At 35.3% G+C, this 16,994-nt stretch overlaps 1 protein-coding gene across 1 annotated transcript in view; it reads right to left on the reverse strand.

Moving 5' to 3' along the window:
* Window positions 1-16,994, reverse strand: part of LOC149772425 (homeobox protein ceh-2-like) — a 47,115-nt gene that overhangs the window by 17,015 nt on the left and 13,106 nt on the right. The window lies entirely within an intron of this gene.

Raw genomic sequence — 16,994 nt, forward strand, 5'->3', positions numbered from 1 at the left:
ATCTGTTTACATGAGAAGATATACTTTTTTAAAGAGGGTCTGAGAGGTATGACGCAAAATTAGGCGCCGGAGATATTGTTCTTGATTTTCGGACATTTTCAACTATATAGTTTTAGGAATTTGTTTCAAATTTAAGTTTTTGATTTAAATTAAACAAATATTCGTTACTTTGCGTACACGTGTTTACACTAACGGATCAACACACACACACACGGACACATACACACATACGCGTTAGCACAGTACTAGTCACAGATTATAAGTTAAGTTCCAAAACTGCAAAAATAAATAATTCCAAAGAGATCAGGATGATACATTCTTCCAAATAAACATGTGCATATAGTCCTACAAGATTAAAATTCAAAGGTAACGATGAGAAACATTTTCCAGTGTATATAAATTAATAGAAAGTTAAAAAAAAATAGTCTTTAGAATATAGAAATAACATTTCTATTTAAATTTTATTCTTTAAAATTCCCAAAATGTTCACTTGTGACACTTATCATAAAGGTTCTTAAATGAGTGTGTAGGGGTGGCAGAGTGGTCTAAAGCGCTCACCGTTATAGATCACTGCCATCTCACCTCTGTCTACTTGGGTTCGAGTCTCGGGCTCAGCTATTATAAGCATGTGAGAAAGCTTGCTAGTATCTTCTCGTGGATCGAAGGTTCTTCCTGGAGTTCTCCCAGATTTTTCCTCTACCATTGATACTGGATGTCATAAATAGCCTATCCTGTGCTGAATACTGGCGTTAAACTCCATAGCGACAACTTACTTGAGCGCACTTAAAACACTTCATCGAAATTTCTACACCCTCGACAAAATAGTGGTCCTCTGTCAGTGAACAATGACAAGGTATAATCGAGGTTAATCTGACACTAGCAAGGTTTGAACCCATGGTCGAGGTTCAATCCTTGAGGAGGGATGCATGGGTCGGGTGTGGATGTTCTAAAATAAGGCGGCATAATACCAATACATCTCTGTAATTTTTGTGATGGGTTTCCTACTCCAGTGATGGGTTTTACTGTTGCCAAAACCTGTTTTCGGCTCAATACGTAAAATATGTCGATTTAAGCAGTATTGAAGTAAATATATGGAATCTTCCAGTCAGTAAAATTTGGCGCAGGGTGGATTTGGCTGCGTTATCTGTCCTTTCATCACATCATACCAATGTGACTATTTTAAACAACAGTATAATATACCTTTTTCCAGATTATCAGAAAGGAACTCCGAAATATATATATATATATATATATATATATATATATATATATATATATATATATATATATATATATATATATATATATATATATATATATATATATATACACACGTTTGTAAGAGATTGCTACAAGGGATTAAAGACCATGTACAGACTCAAGAGGAAAAAAATTAAATTTGGATCGGAGAAAATAAGCATAGACCAAACAATCGCTTGATGACGTTGGACTTGTTAAGAGAGTATTCTCTGCATTTCTTTTCGACACTAAATGGTGCTAATTTCCAGGTACTATAGCCTAACTCTGTGTCACTTGACATTTTTGTGCCTCCAAAGTATTGCCAAAAAGATGCGGAACATTACCAATCCACCAGTACCGTGAAAGCCCTCTACTCCGTGACATCGCATTGGCGCATTAATCCGCCACTGTAACATACATGAATACAGCAGCCAAACTTTGCCACATCCGCAATACAACCATGATTTTAGCTCGATGTAATATTTTTTTTTTGTTTCTTTGTGTGCTGAATCCCGTTATCAATATTTCGCTAAGCGGCAGAACATTTGACCGCCGCCATGCGGTTGGAAGCGCAGTTGTTTCATTGTATGAACAATATATTTCAAAGTGGACACATTAAATCGCATTTAATAGCTGGATAATCAGACTGAGGAAGTATAGATATGTGCGTGGGGAGTACTTTGCAGGGATGCACTTACGCACTGTTCACTAGTAAAGAATTTTGTTTTCCGACTCACTACTAGTCAAAACATTTAAGAGAAGAAAAAAAAAACTTGTGTGTTTGTGCGGGCAGATACGCCACACCACACCCACACATACACACACGGAGACGATACTCAACCTTATATTGTAGCTTTGGACCGTTTTGTAACTGACCAAAACTAGTTGTTTCGGACCTTTACTCTTGAATCTAAAACGACAGCTTGAGTCTGCTCTGGCAGACGGACCTGGGTCACAATTATTACTTCATGTACAGTTCCCACTAATGTAGCCCCAGTCTATTTTTAGGGCTTAGCTTCTTCTCTCATTTTGGTGGTGATACAAGAGTTAGATTTAGGCAGTCTTAGTACTGATTCAAAGGTCATTGTTTATTCTTTAGAATATGGTGTGGTCGTATGTGTGTATTATGGAGACGGTGCACAGTGAATAATGAGGCATTGCTACTGATCCGTAAGTGAAATGTGTGACCTATTGCACGGTGGTTTGTTTAGAGTCCAGGCCTTCAAAAAAATGCACATAACCTATAAAACTCTTCATCGTGAGTTAAGTTTTTAAAATATTTTAGATTAACATAGGATTTACTTGGATTTAGTCAAAGTAGGAAGCTCTGTACTACTAAACATGTGGAGACTATATTGGAAAGATAATTGACCCGAGTTCTGTACTTCATATCCCAAAATGTTTTTATTGGTATCCAAGTTTATTATTAAACCAGGACAAAACAAAGTTTAACATGTTGTGTATATCGACTTAAAAAATTGATATATGAAAATAAAATATTCAAAATTTAAATAAAATCAATTTAGGTTAACTAAGAAAGCACTTTATGTCAAAAATGCACATGTATAGTCTGTGGGGTTGATATACATTATTATCAGTATGCAAGTATTCCTACACCTTATACAAGTTGCCATGGACATTTTTGAAATTCTGTCAGAAAATATATTTCAATGTCAGAATGAGGCGTTTGTTCAAACACACGAAGCAATTCCTATGTTCCTTTAGGTAATTTTTACTATTTATTATGGGTCCAAGCGGTTAATATTTCTGACGGGATGATTATACGAGTAACTCATAGTTGCTTGTATGGATGGCTTTCAGTAATTGTTTATACACAGAGTTATATTGTACTTACTGAGGGGATAGAGATGAAAACTCTACATTATAATCTACCAGACCTTGTCAGAATGAAAAATGTCAAAAGAAATAGAGATCAAAGTAATACAATATATTTTCTATTTATCTTGCATGTTAGAAAACAGCAAAAAATGTAAGTCTAATGCTAAATGCGTTCATTTTATTGTTCATTTTGGTTAAGACATTGATTGACAAAGTGAGGCACTGTGACATAACGTGGCATCCCATTCTAATAAACTATTTTGCTTTATGCATTATTAATTACTAATAATAATTGATCATTGACACTCCAAACATGACACCAGACATGTTCAAACAAATTGAATTAACTTTGTACAACTGATCTTAACATGGTTACCCATCTCACAGGACTAAACTGATCTTAACATGGTTACCCATCTCACAGGACTAAACTGATCTTAACATGGTTACCCATCTCAAAGGACAAGTCTTTGGTACGGCTCAGCAGGGGATCGAACCCACGACCTCCCGCATACGAGGCTGACGCGCTAACCACTTGGCCATGTTCACTTGAAATATATAAACTGTTTGCATAATGAATTAGCTTGCTTATAGTCATATCTTTTAATTTGGTAGATTTCCTTGTGGTACTTGTGACACAGAATGGACGAATGGGTGGTTGGAATGCTATTTATGGAAAACGCCCAAAAATTAAGCTGATTTAATTAGATAATTATGAAGAATTAAAAAGGTATTGCCGAATAGTAAAAATAAATATAGCTGTCAAACCGTTCTTAAATATGATTGACTATTCCTAAAGTTCTTGAGAGCACTTTATGTTCACTGATACTTTGTAACGGTTGCTACTGGTGGTGTGGTATTTTGAGGTTGTACCTACTTACAAGGTGTCCGCTTTATTTGGCTATGATTATCTAGAGGGTGATCGCCCTCGGTATTGTTGTTGCCCGGATCGAGTAAATATTAAAGTGTGAAACTAACAGAAGGAATATATAGAGATCTGATCAGATATATATAATAGAATGGCACGAACACCCGTACATGGAAAAAAAATATTAATCAGTTACATAAACAACTGGGATAATACATTATATTAGCAAGATATACTTCATTTTGGAATAAATCCTTCACCGAATTTCAAACACAAATATATTTATATAAATAGCCGATCAGTTTTAAATGATAGAAATGGTTCATCATATAATCGAGTGAACAATCGAAATCATAGCCTTGTACAACTTCATAACCTGCTTATTCCAGTCCACTCCAACTTTACTGTAGTGTTTCCTCTAGGTCCTTTCGCTTTTTCCCTTTTCCCGACCTCCCTACTGTCCCCCCTCCTTTCGGCCCTCAAAACATTGTGTGGGTAGGTGGATAAGTAAGTATGTAGATACGTAGATAATTAGATAAGTAGGTACGTGGATACGTCAGTGGATACTTCCGTGGAATCATCCGTTAAGCTATTTCCCCTTTCAAAGTAAACAGAAGCAACCTAAATATTTTGTCAGTTGTCCTACTGGGAACAGATGATTACTCCCTTCTCGTTGTGTCAGATATCGTTCTATCAGACTTCGAACAGACAAAAGGCTATCTGGTCAAGCTAAATATGGCAGACCATAAACAAAACTAGTTTCACAAGATTAATGTACTTCCTAATGGTTATTTCATCACTGATTCCCATTAACATTACACGAGACCAAACGTTTCCGTTCTCGTCTCAATTACACAACTGAATGAATGAAATTCACTACATGTCTTAACTAAGTTATATTCAGCGAATACACGCATTAAAATCTTTATCATACGTGAAATCATCTAAGAACAGTGAATTCAAATGGATTCTCGTAAATCATATCAACTAAAGTAATGCATGAAATTCTTAGATTCCTATAACAATCAGGACGACAAATTCAAACAATTCGTCAAACTTTTATAAAGAATATCATTGTACGGATTCAGAAAGGTGAACTCACTGTTATGCTCATATCGAGAATATTTGTCTACGGATTTAAACAAATAAATTCATGCAAAACATTCAATTTGTATCAATGAATTACATGCAATTGACACAAATACCTTGTGCCTTCAAGCTTTGTTCGCGTCTATCGCCAAAATTGTGTCCGTTGACTTTACAGACATCCGGTCCCTTTGACCAATGTTTTACGAGAGAATTTCTTCCAAATTCAGTCTCGGAGTCTCTTATATTTTCATTCTTGCAGGAAAATTGCAGACTGACTAGATTTCTTTCAATGAGGGCAATTTAACCCCCAATAAATTTTCGTGTGGGAACGACGCCTCCTATTTAGCATAACCAATCAGGATTAAATATATTTACCGCCTTTTATAACTAGGCGCATACATTGCGGTCAGCATGACTTATATAATTCCAAGCAACAGATCTGGAAAATTTAAAATCTGACAGTTCCAATATAAAATTGAAGTCAATCGTCCCTTTTCTTGTTGTCTAACGGCTAAGTAAAGGAAGGCTTAGTTAAGAATCACTTCCTCTCCCGACACAGACATTATAAATCAGTGCAGTATAGCGGTTTAACAAGCACCTGTCCCTATAAATCTAATTAATTGGTCTCTGGCCCAAAGTTAACGTGCTCGTTATAGATCGACAGAAATATGCATTCTTACATACTTCTACAATGACTTATTCACTGAGAGTATACGCCCTTCAAAGGCTTCTTCACTGCATAGGTACGCCATACAATGGTTCCTTCATTGTGAAGGTACGCCATCTAATGGTTCCTTCATGGTGTAGGTGCGCCATCCAATGGCATATTATAGGGCGACGTTCTTAGGACGTCCAGGTTTTGTCCGCCCTTGAGGCAGGATTCTCTGGCCTGCACAACTCCCGTCAGCTGTCTCTCAACCACGCATTATCTATGGTTGGAAGCGGTTCACGTGACTGGGGCTCCCGTGTCCCGACGTTCTTGGGACGTACCGGGTCTGTCTGCCGTTGAGCAGAATTCCCTGGCTAGCACAATCTCCCATTAGCAGTCTCAACTAAGCATCAACACTCCAGCATTGGGAGGGCTACAAAACGAAACGTCGTCATAGCATAAGGTTAATGTGTACATTATACTGGGCGACTGTTACATACAGTGCTCTGTTTCATACGAGTACTTTCCATGTCACTCCTACAATTACTTTCTTATCTCTTATTAACCTAAATTAAAGCAAACCTAACGTTTTTATGAATGTAAAGCAATGAAAATATTAAATATTTATGTTGCAGCTGATCTATGCAAGTAGATTAAAACATAATAGCGCAGTGTATTCAATGTACGAGCGTTTCATACTTGATTATGAATTACAATCAATATATTTGATAGTAATAGTCTGTAGGGTATAAAGGGTATAAAGGGTATAAATGGTATAAAGGGTATAAAGGGTATAAATGGTATAAAGGGTATAAAGGGTATAAATGGTATAAATGGTATAAAAATGACTTAAATTATAATAATAAATACGCAAGTAGTGAAAAACAATCTACTAGAATGAGCTGTTATGAATAAAATAGAATCATCCAAACAACTCCTATTCTATATAAATCAAAATAAGAAGAAAAGAAAAAAGAAAAAGCGCTACCTCCACAAATATAATTCCCAGCTGTACGTAGTTAAAATACTTTTCCCGATATTATTCAAATTGCTGAAAGAAATAAAGAATTTTCATACCGTAATCTGAAAGTTCTAATAATGGAAGTTTTAGCTCCTGTCCATAGTAATTGTACACGTGCTTGCCCAAGTGTTACCTTGCATATGGTCGCTTTATATAGACTCTTTGTGATATCATGTACATGAGATTCTCGCCTGGCGATAGCTGTTACGTCTCTATCACAGTCATCTTGCTTACATGAGTTTGTACTCTACAGTCAACTTCAGATAATGCGTTTTTCCACAGTCAACTTTAGATAATATGTTTCCAGATCTTTGTTATATTGAAAATCTAATCTTAATTTAATGCATAAATAAAACAAGAGAATAAGTTTAAGTCAGTTTGTGAGAAATGGTGTGTACCAAATGTTGCACCAATGATCAAACCTCACAATCCCAACATTAAGGCTATATTACCTTATTTAACCTTACATGGCTGAACATAACCTGATAAACATTCCTCTGAAAACCTAGTATGTTTTGTAGAAGAATAGTCACCTTCATATATGTCCACTTCTTTACATTTGTATCACTATGTCAAGTGTAATGGGTATTTCCTGTACTTGCATCCTTAACTCATTCAGCCCCAATCCAGCCTGTAGGCCTGATGAGGCTGTACCCTATTTCCGAGCTCTTCAGCATCAAGGTCATTTAAGATACGTCAAATTGGGTGGTATTACAAAAATGCAGACATAGTTAGTTCTACAATGATATCAAATAATCTGAACGTTCTAGTTGCACTACAAAATAAAGAGGAAAAAACCTAATATTTTTGGACCCGTGTTTTATATCTCACCCAAAATTCGCCTGTGGTCGGAATCAGATTTTGTGTCTGGAGTTTAGACTTCTTGGCCTCAGATCTAAGGCAGACCGGTCTGAACTGCACACAGACAGGTGAACATTTGCAAAAAGTAGGATAAGGTGCGCACTTGGAATAAAGAGTGGTCTCGATACGAAAATGATGGATCCGTTAAGGAAAAAAACACACCAAACAACCCTCCAACTTTTACCCTTCTGCTCATGCGCGAGCACAATGACCAATGGTAAACGACGTTTCTATCACAACTAGGAATTAGGCTAAAGGAAAATCTGTTGAAAGTCGATGTATTAGGATGTATTCAGAAATAGCCCCCAAAATGTGTTTCCTACTCGCATTTCAGGCGAAAACGACAAAAACATCCGGGGCTTAATGAGTTAATACCATTTTGAAATCTTCACATCTAGCACATTTTAACTTCATTTACCTACATCGTACTGTTTGATAAGATTAAGGGAAGGATGCTATACCTTTTCAGGTCTAGCGTGGTATCTGGAGAAAGATGGACGAGATGGATTAGTTTGGAAGCTTACCGGTAATCAGATGACTATATCAAGGTCTCATTTATACATGACCAATGCACTCGTTACAAGTTACCAGGATTAGTTCATACTACCACGCTGATATGTTGCATCAAAAAGAAACGGAATTGGTTTTCGTGAGAGAGATCAGCACCATTATTCAATAAGGCGGTGCCTCCCTGGAGCTGTATATTTCTATTACATTGCCACCCTTTGTGGTTATTGACACTGAATGTATGTTTGCCAAAAAATATGGTACTGGTCCCATCAAAATGGAAACGTAAGTGTGCTATTATTTATACTTACAACTGGCCGAGTACCCGACACAATAAAAGTGGAACATATCACTTTTCATAGTTTCTTTAGCGTGTCCACCTATATATGCATTTGAACCGGCATATTGCAAATTGCTATAAAGGTCATTGTGGGTTATCTGATTTAACTATCTCATGACAAAATCGTATAAGTTGTACAGACCCATGCCACCACTTGCTTCATACATTCATTCAGTCAGCTTTGGTATCTAAAATTTGTCAGTTTGAATTTTATAATTTGTATGAAGATATAACTTTACATTCAAGTTTTAGTTTCTAAATTTGAATGCTTTTTTAAAAATTCTAATAAAATTTGATTGTACGCATGTTCACATTTCAACTTATTTTCAGATAGAACTTATCTCGTATTACAATTAAGTTATTACTGCAGTGAAAAATTCCTATTATTAAGGAAGATACAGCAATTTTTTTGTGTGTGCAAAATTGGAATAGTGTTGCATGTAAATAAAACGTTTGGTTAAAATTGGCCATAAATAATGTTCCCATATAGGACTCGGGTTTTAATTATTACTTCCGGTTCAGTACCCATGAATATAGTCCCAATGTATTTTTAGAGCATTTTGTCTCTCTCAGTCTGGTAGTAATACAAGAGTTAGATTTAAGCATTCTTGGTATTGATTTAAAGGTAATTGTTTATTGTTTAGAATATGAGCATTATTGTGTAGTTTTCGAAACCACATATATGCCAATTACTTTAGAATTAATATAACAGTATTTACTTGAACACATAATTGCTGTGAAAATAAATATTTATCTTTAAAGCGGTTAACAACACACACCAAAAACAGTAACATATATATGTGTCCTATATTAGCGCAATCACTACTGGTTTACAAATGCTCTTTGTTGCTGTATATAAAACAACTGATTTAAGAGTTAACATCGGTGACAAATAAGTCCTCGTACTCCGTCCTATACATTATACAGATATATACTGAACCAATGATGTTCACGTACTCCTGCTTACACAACACTCACAAACATTACTATGGCAGAATCGTATTAAGTACTAAACCGCTACTATTTTTTTTTAAAAAGATATATAGATAGTCTGTGCTTGCCTAAGGCAAACCTACGGGCACTATTCTCTTGAAGAGAGACTACGCAATTACCTTTATCATCTCTTCAAAACTTAGTTTGAAAGGTGATTCAATTTTGGGTGGTATAATTACTGTTAGAGATATTACGTAATTCTGTACAGCAATGCACTGTATTGCACGGTGAAAACTACGTAATTCTGTACAGCAATGCACTGTATTGCACAGTGAAAACTGTCGATGTTAATGACTATCTTTATTTCCATCATGTACTGCATTGCAAACTTTAACATACCAGGGATTAATCTATTATAGTAATTTCTTGGATAGTCATTGCTACTTTTGTTTCGATTTCCTGTGATATTAGGTTAACGTTTCGTTCTTATGTTTCAGTTTCTAACCGACTTTTGTGCTTTGGTTTAACAAATATAATGACAATGAGATTGTGATGGCCACGAGTATATATGTTGACCGTGGCACGGACTTAAAACCTTCATGTTGTTTCTTCGTTTGCTTATCTTCTTCTTTTGTTGTAAGTGGTAGAAAGGGCTATCGCAGAGAAATGAATTTATCTAAATAATATGGGTGCTTGCATTTAACATTATTAAATTTCATCTGCTTCTGGATATATGCCGGTAATGAAGAGATTATTTATGAATTACAAAGTAGTTACGTAAATAAAATGTCATTACTAAATAGTGCCCATATTTAACTTGCTGTTTTTTTAATACTGAATTTACTTGATTGGACTGGTTAATTTAAACTAATTAGCACTAATTACATTAAAAAGCAAAAACTGTTTGAAAAAAGTGAGTACTTTTAAAGTAACATTGTTGACTCGAAAAGCGATATCAATGCAAGTGTCATAGTACAATCAGAGCGAAAGAAAAATATTTGAAGAATTTTGAGTGCTAAAATATATTACTTATTACCCGTAGACGTTGGGTAGCAAGAACTCTTGTTTCAAAGAAATAAAAATAGGTTTAGACTCATCAACTTTTGCTTTACGATTTTTGCACCTTTTTCAAAGGATGTTTAACACACCACATAAAGACTTGTTACGACAGAGATACGAAACGGCATCATCATTCCACCTTAAGTCGAAATTTTGATTTTATTTATCACATACTGTTAGGAATATCGCATTGCTCTACGGCGTGGCATAATATATTAGAGTGTGGCGAACGATTATTATGACATGACATTACGACGTTAATAAAAATCAATGCTATGTGATTTTTATCAAACCCTATTGAAGCCTGCGGACTTTACCATATCTTTCATCCTTGAAATTAGTCTCGCACATCTAATGGTATGTATTTGCTGTACAGATTTAAAATCTATTGAATAAAGCAAATGAATTTGAACAAAGTACAGAAGGAATACTACACGGAATTTTTCTTTCATTATTTTTAATCCAAACGATGTTGATCTTCTATTTAAATTTTAAACATTTGACAAGAGGTACGTTACTCCACGTAAGCTTACATACAGTGTTACATTTTTAAACATTGTTTAAGAAACTCAACAGAAGGCTATTCGATTGTGGCTTTATTAAATTAAAACACTGATTTGTCCTGCCAAAATACAGAAGAACGACAGCAGAAGCACAGATTTAATTGCCCAGCTGGCCCTTAGTTATGTACAAGCTGCCGTCCAAGGTTTTGTGTTCCTAAATCCGTTACAATGTGACTCACCATGAATTGTCAATTATTCTTTCCGCTAATAGACAACTGAAAATATTTACAAGTGTGTCATGTTGAACAGGTCATTGAAATACCTAAGATATTTTACCATAAACTATCGCACGTTTCCCATTCAATTATTTAGTCATGAAATACCTATCTGCCCATGTTCCCGCGTCACTAAAACACTCTTGTTTGTGCGAGAGAAAAAAAAATCATGAAACTATTTCAAGATCTGTATAATTTAATATGATGAGGAAACGAACACAATTTTAAGAAAAATCCGAGTTTGATGGGAGCTCTGTTTTTTTCTTCTTCTATCCGTTGTGCATTGTATATTCATCTATCACTTTCTTAGATGTTTCATTGGGAAAAAATCGGAAAGCATCAGCTGATGGTACCAAATATCTCCAGATAGATCTTTTTAGTTGTTATTGTGGTTGTTGTTTCTTTCTTTTGTCTTATTTCCTTTTATCGGTTTTACACGTAAATATTTATAACGTTCAAGGTAAGAAGCAATAATTGATTTGAGCTACAGGATGTATCTCAACGAAGTATATCTTACAGCTTTCTATGGTCGACTTCTGGACTGCATGCATGGTTATTAATCTGTCTACAGTAAGTGTTAGAGAACATTCCAAAATGTATGTCCCTGATGAAAGTCCAGGATTAAAACACACGAAGGACGCAGAAGACAGATGAGATAAATACATATGTTTGTAGAAAGTATCACATATCAAGACATTAAAAACCAACCAGTCTCTTAGTGACACTTTTGAAAATTGTATCTTTTCAGCATCATGTATGGGATGAATCTCCAGAAATGCTTTACTAAGGACAAACCAATATCATCCAAAACTGAGTAAAACCTACATTCTTTAATAGCTTTTGCAAACGTTATTTTTTAATTCTTTAAAAAAAAATACTTTATCCAATGTTTAAAAGAAAATACGAATTATTATATAACGTTCAAACGAAAATACGAATTAATATATAAGACTGTTCCGATGGCTTAAGTGATTAGAGCGTCTGCCTCGGATGCGGGAGGTCCCGTGTTCGACTACCGGCCGAGTCATACCAAAGACTTATTAAATGGCACTAACAGCTCCCTTGCTTAGCGCTAAGCATTACGGTAAATATTAGGACTAGTCGGTCTGGTGTCAGGATAATGTGACTGGTTTGGACATGACGCAACATGTCTACGGCATGATGCCCCAGTGCAAGATATCACTATATACTGTTACACTGCAGACATCGTAGAGATATGACTGAAATTTTGTTCAAGATATGTTAACAAAAAAAATCACACACACACAAACACGCACGCACGCACACACACACACACACACACACACACACATACACACACTTAATTTATACTCGATTGAATATATCTAGCTATATGTATGTATGTATGTATGTATGTATGTATGTATGTATGCATGCATGCACGCACGCACGCACGTACGTACGGATGTATGTATGTATGTATGGGTGGATGTGTGGATGTGTGGAGGGATGGGTGGAGGGATGGGTGGAGAGATGGATGAACTTTAAACCTTTTATAAATTGAACTCTTTTCAATCAAGAGTCGGACGGATCGACAATATTCAAATGTATATGCTAGTGTGATACACTTCTATTATTTATGAAGTAAAGGTCGTCGTTTTAAATATGATCCATATATGTATAAATACCATTGACCCAGTACTCCCGAAGAGATCTTGTGTGTGACCAGGCATTAAATTTATTGACTCATTACTCCCACAGAGATCCTGTGTGTGGCCAGGCATGAAGCTGATTGTCCCAGTACTCCTACAGAGATACTTTGTGTGGTCAAGCTTGAAGCTGACTGACCCATTAGTCCTACAGAGATTATGGGTGTGGCTAGGCATGAAACTGATTGTCCCAGTACTCCCAAAGAGATTATGTATGGCGCCAGGCATGAAGCTGATTGCCCCAGTACTCCCATAGAAATTATGTGCGTGGCCAGGCATAAAATTCATAAACCTGTTCTACCACAGAGATTCTGTGCTCGATATGGCTTGAAGCTGATTGAACCATTACTCCCACAGAGAGCCTGTGTGCAGACAAAGCACTAAGTTGGAACTTTAATTGTCTGTAATCTACATGTAAATAATGTATGTATGTATGTATGTATGTATGTATGTATGTATGTATGTATGTATGTATGTATGTATGTATGTATGTGTGGGTGTGTGTGTGTATGTATGTATGTATGTATGTATGTATGTAATGCATGTATGTATGTGTGCTTGTGTGCATGAGTGCGTGTGTGTGTGTGTGTGTGTGTGTGTGTGTGTGTGTGTGATAAGCTTAATAAGAAGTTAGGAACACATAATTCATATAAAACGTTGATAAAAGTTATGTTGCAGGAACATTTCTTTTTTCCAAATAGACTAAAACTGTCTTGCACTCTGAAAGTGATTTCGTATAATAACGGGTTTAAGAGTCCAGATGTTCTGTAATGTATGCATTGAAAATTGAGGACTCTAAACGTTTATGACTTGACAACGTGTCTTAGGCTTAGACCTGTCATATATAGTAACATGGCCAGGAAACGGAAATAGTCCCGAGTCTCAAATTCATTGACCATGAGCCCGAAATGAAATAATAAAAGCTTAATTTTTGTAATGATTAAAAGATAATATTTCCTGATTTGTTTTTTAAAAAATCCTACACTAGACGATGGAATGCAGTTTAAGAGATCACCCAACATTCATTTTGTGTCATGTAATTTTAGTCAACCAGTACAAGAAGTTTCGAATGCATCCAGACTAATTCCAAGTGTGATTGTCTCCAAACTGGAACTCCTTATTGCCCATAAAATGGATAAATTATGCCTTGTTCCTTTCCCACTTCCTACCTGCGCATTTACACTATTCCCAGATAATAGCCACTTGATGATAACATATTCTCCCATAAAGGTAATTACAGAGAACAATACGAAATCTAGGTGATTTAATTATGGTATTACTTGAACGGGATTAGATTCTGCATAAAGAAATATTCTTGTTAAAGTTGACTGATTGCCGTCGAGCACAACAAAAATCACTTGATTTCTTATGATAGGAAAACAAAGCAAATACGTGCCTTTTTTATTGTAAACCGCCGAGCTTTACAGGTGTGCAAGGCTCACGGAAATCTATATTACACAATCTGAAGTTATAAAAGGTTCTTAAACACATGATATTTTCCATACGTTGTGCCCTAACAAACTTCTAATTATACGTGATGTATATTTTGATTACCATTTAAGAGTAATTAAACGTAAATTACACGGCAATATGTCAAAGTTGTAATAATTTATTAGTTCTAATGATCATGTGCAAACCAGATGTAATTGCACTGGCTTGGAATTTGTTACTTTAAATTGGTATATCAAGTTATATTAATGAACTTGAAATTCAACAATTATTACCACCATTTTAAGGCATTTGGAACGATAAATCTGACTTATTTGCGGTGACATGCTCAAAATTACATGTCTGGTGACGCAGACCTATTTAGAAGAAATTAATAGGCAAAAAAACAACCGCCACGTATGAGCCATAGCTTAATAAGTCTGCAAAAGGTAATTCAGCACAAATCAATTTGCCACAAAGTTCGGAAAATTTCATTGAATTTGTGACGTGAAAACTAGAAATAACCATTTAATATTAACACTGTATTTATTAGAATTAATTGGTACTTCACAGTACATCAGCACATTAAATGTTATATGGCAAAGAACCAGTCGGAGTTAAGTTTCCTGCTCAGAAAGACATCAAGGCACAGCTCGTACAACTTCGGTCGCGCGACCATTCCATTTGCCTAGTGGTTAGAGCGTACGCCTCGGATGCGGGAGGTCGGGGGTTCGAACGCCGGCCGAGTCATACCAAAGATTTATAAAAATGGTTCTAACCTCTGCCTCGCTTGGCCTCAGCATTAAGAGGTTAGTGTTATGACTGGTCGGTCTGGTGTCAGGATAATGTGACTGGGTGGGACATGATGCTGCATTGCTGCGGCATGATGTTCCAGTGCTATACATCGCTATAAATTGTCACAATGCAGACATCGTAGCGATATAACTGAAAAATTCTTAAAGCTACGTTAAAAATCCAAATTACACACCGAAACACTTTGGTCGCGAGTTCGGCTTGCGAACAACAGATATCGCGGCTATCCGCCTATGTCGAAAGTATAGACAGATACTAACTTTTGCCACACTTTTTACATGGAGAAACGTGAAATGTCGTGGTTAGGGCTAACAAAATGCCATTTACCGACACGTGGTGTGCCTCTTAGTGTGGTATCATGACAATTGAATAATTACTTTTGCAGAGGTCATAAGATTTCACAATTATTTCCGCTAAAATACTTGTTGTCATTATTTTGATAAAATCAGGGGACTGCCCGACACAACCCAGTACCAAGTACTGGCACATAGTCTGATGATTGAAATATTCAAACTATTGAGATTTGTTATGTACCTTTATTCATAAATTACAAATTACAAATGACCATTATCACTACTACTACTACTACTGCTGCTACTACTACTACTATTACTACTACTACTGGTACTACCACCACCACTAATAATAATAATAATAATAATAATAATAATAATAATAATAATAGTAATAAGAATAATGATGATGATGATAATAATAATAATAATAATAATAATAATAATAATTTTACGGTTACTATAATGATTATCGTTACTGTATAATTATTATAATAATATCAACCATAAATGTATCATTATGATTGATGACCATCCATTATTATCATTATTGTTTGAATATTTATCAGAATTATTTAATTTTTCTTTTCCTGTTGACTTGTTACAGGAAATTAAAAAAAATATTAAAACAGTTCATAATGTTTTAGATATAATAATCACTGCCTAGCACAGAGTGAACGGAAGCATGTCAAAGCTAGGGGAGTAGTAGCTTTATTTATATGTACAAGCTACATGATTACGCCAATATTAACAACATTATCTAATAAACTATTCAATACTGGATATTATCCAGAATATTGGTCAACGGCTATCAGTATACCAATTCGGAAGAAAGATGATGCAAATACGCCATCCAAATAGAGATGCATTCATTTACTACCTGTATTAAGCAAAGTATTTCCATTAATAATAAAAGAAATGAATGGACGAACATTAATTAATTGGAACATGCCGGTTTTACAACGTATTATTGTACAGTAGATAATATGTTTACATTATATACATTAAACAGTAAATATGTAAGAAAACATAGGGTAAGATTCTATGCAGTATTTATATGCTTTGAAAAAGCTTTTGATAATGTAGAGAGGAATGTACTCCACTAAAATCTAGTTAGTGAAAATATTAGTGGAACAATGCTAAAAATTATTAAATCAATTTATAATGACATAAAAGCATGCGTTAAGTACGACAATTTTATTACCAATGTATTTAATTGTCCCGTTAGCACTCGCCAAGGTTCTGCTTGATCGCCTTGGCTCTTTTCTTTATTTTGAACGACCTGAAACCCTACTTAGGTGAAGGAAACAGATAAGTTTTGTCAGAACCCTTAGTACTATTGATACTGTTATATGCAGACGATTTAACTAGCTACACTGTAGCTACCCATCAGTTGCAAAATACGTTCAATAAATTGCATAAATATTGCCTTAATTGGAAATTAAAATGAATATAAAAGATTTAAAAACCCAACAAGCAACACCGACCCCCCCCCCCCAATAAAAACAATAAGAAAACTAAACAAAAGGAGTGAAAGGTGGATATCTCGGACGTTATGAAAAGTGGTACTTTTTTAAACATTGAAAGCTATGCATTTCTTGAAGCGA

The sequence above is a fragment of the Sinohyriopsis cumingii genome, unplaced genomic scaffold (genome assembly GCF_028554795.1).
Source record: "Sinohyriopsis cumingii isolate HCF-2022 unplaced genomic scaffold, ASM2855479v2 utg001510l, whole genome shotgun sequence".
Taxonomy (NCBI): Eukaryota; Metazoa; Mollusca; class Bivalvia; order Unionida; family Unionidae; genus Sinohyriopsis; species Sinohyriopsis cumingii.